The sequence below is a fragment of the Nerophis ophidion genome, linkage group LG03, assembly GCF_033978795.1.
Source record: "Nerophis ophidion isolate RoL-2023_Sa linkage group LG03, RoL_Noph_v1.0, whole genome shotgun sequence".
NCBI lineage: Eukaryota > Metazoa > Chordata > Actinopteri > Syngnathiformes > Syngnathidae > Nerophis > Nerophis ophidion.
Genome location: NC_084613.1, coordinates 39,462,536 through 39,465,464, shown reverse-complemented (window position 1 = coordinate 39,465,464; position 2,929 = coordinate 39,462,536).

Here is a 2,929-nt window from a genome sequence, read left to right as displayed (position 1 = left end):
ACCTTCCCTGCAACTCCACTTCCCACACAACTGCTTTATTGTTGTTTTTTGCATGGGATTCCATGAAATCAAATCTTTAGGAGCTAGTGACAGGAAGTTATTTGTAATGACAACACTGTGGGGAACAATGGTGGTGGTGGGCTTTGTGGAAATAATGGGGTTTGTGGTTGTACACAGTAAGAGGTAACATATTCATTTGCGGGCTACACAAGGCCCAGTTAGTGTTACGCAACCAGGCAGATAATTCATTTCAGCTGTCAGTTTTAGGACTTGGCAGAAGTGATCCTCTTTGTTTTTTGGATGGTAGCATTCTGGTAAACAAAATGACCATCCGCGTGTGCGCCGAAAGAGCTTGAACGTGATGGTTGCCTAATCTCCACCAGTATGTGCGGATTAGCTCCACATTAAAGCGACTGCAATGAAGATAATTTATGAACTTTGTGTTTGGAAGTTTTTCCTTTCCTCTGTTACTAGGAGTTGGCGATATAACAAACATTCCTAATTTCCTTATTTAACCTAATTTTCAAATGCAAAGGTTGGTATGCAATAATAATTACTTTTACAGTAAAATATCAGCTGATCAGTTGCCAGAATTTTCATGGAAAATTAACAGTGGTACCGTTTGTCAATGTACAGTAATTTATTGTTAAAACCATCGTAAATGTAGCGGTGAAATTCTGGCAGGTACATTTTTTATTACAGTGCATTTACAGTGCATCCGGAAAGTATTCACAGCGCTTTGCTTTTTCCACATGTTGTTATGTTACAGCTTTATACCAAAATTGAATACATTATTTTTTGGTCTTCAAAATTCAACAAACAACACCCAATAATGACAATGTAAAAACATTTTTTCTTTTTAAATGAAAATTCATAAACACATAAAAACAATCACATGCACATAAGTATTCACAGCATTTGTTTATCATTGTTGATGCATCTTACAGCCCCAAGTCTTTTTGAATACGATACTAACTTGAAGTTGGCACACCTATCTTCAGGCAGTTTCGCCATTCCTCTCTGCAATGCCTCTCAAACTCCATCAGGTTGTATGGTAAGCATTGGTTTTCATCCATGATGTGTCTGTGTACATTGAATCAGAATCAGAACCAGAATCAGAATAGTTTTTAGTTGCCGTTGTTTGAACAAGAGTTCACAAACTAGGATTTTTTTCTTGGTGCAATTGTGCAACATAAAACACATATAACACAGATTAGGTAATAAAATTAGTTGCAACTGAGCTATCAGATCTTGTTATCGTTCATGTGCCTGATGGCCGAGGGGAAAAAACTGTTCAGGTGGCGGAAGGTGTGGGTTTGGATGGACCGTCGTCTCCTGCCTGAGGGGAAAAGGGAGAATCGTTTGTGTCCAGGGTGAGCAGAGTCAGCTGTGATCTGACCCACACGCCTCCTTGTCCTGGAGGAGAACAGGTCCTGGAGGGATGGGAGCTTGCAGCCAATCACCTTCTCAGCAGCACGTACGATGCACTACAGTCGATGCCTATCCTGGACTGAAGTCGGCCACGGCCATCCGCGCGCCCGGCCTGTGGACCACCCGGAAGTTGTAGGGTTGCAGTGCGAGGTACCACCGGGTGATCCGCGCATTGGCGTCCTTCATTCGGTGGAGCCACTGCAGAGGTTTATGGTCCGAGCAGAGACTGAAGGCCCGCCCCAACAGGTAGTAGCGGAGGGCCCCGACCGCCCACCGGATGGCGAGACACTCCCTCTCTACGGTGCTGTACCTCGCCTCCCGGTCTGACAACTTCCGGCTGATGTAAAGTACGGGGCGGTCGACCCCCCCCAGCTGCTGGGTCAGCACAGCCCCCAGTCCCTGGCTCGAGGCGTCCGCCTGCAGACAGAAGGGGATATTAAAGTTTGGCATGTGCAGCACCGGCTCCTCGCAGAGTGCTGTTTTTACCTCCTCGAACCCCTGCTGGCACTGCTCCGTCCACTGGACCAGCTCCAAGGCCGTCCCTTCCGGCGGTGTGAGTCGTCGACGGGGTGCTGGGGTAGGCCTTTCGGCCGCCTTTGCCGTCGCCTCCTTGTGGACAGCCAGATGGTCCTCCCCCAGGTTTACCGCCATCATCAGGTCCTGGGGCCGGTGGTACCTTACCCATGCGGAGGTACCACCGGTGAATTGCTCCAGGACAAATAGCTTGAACATTTTCTCGTCCTGTCAAGCTGCGCCAGCACGAACGGGCGGTCATCTGGACCCAACCTCAGGGCTCGGAACCTGCGCCGGTGGTCCTCCAGACTGCTGCTTACCCGATCCAGTACGGCGCGGCGCAGGTTTGGGTACTACATCCGGGCAGGAGCTGGGAGACTTGAGGTCGCCCGCTGCGCCTCCCTCGCCAGGAGTGGGAGCAGCCTAACTTCCCACTGGTCCTCCGGCCACCCGCAAGCTGTTGCCGTGGCCTCGAAAACGTCGATATACGCTTGAGGGTCCTCCCCCTCCACCATGCGCTGCATCGCCGTCGACGCCCCCGTACCTGCCTTTTCTCTGTCCATCAGGGACTGCAGTAGTTGGGTCTGCTGCTGGCTTGCCGCCGACACTCCGGCCAGCACTCGTCCGTGCGCCTCTAGTGGGGTTGTGATGGACATCTTCTCCGGTCCGCAGTAGTTGGGCGCCACTTGTGGAAGGCCTTTTCTTCCCCTCCGTGTTCCAGCAGAGCAGTGTGACCACAATATCGGAGACGTTGGTCTTTACCAGGAGAGTTTTTATTTTTTCCGTTTATATTCGTTTTCAAAGTTTCTCTTTTTCCTTTCAGCAGTCTGATTTGTTTTTATTTAAATTTCCTCCTTGCCTTTCAGCAATCTAATCTCGGCATTCGCAGGCCTCTTGTTGCTTTCAGCCTCTCTGCCTCTTCTGGAACCAAAAAGCACCCCTCATGGTCTCCGGCCCTGCTAATAAAGAGAACAGGTGATTAGAT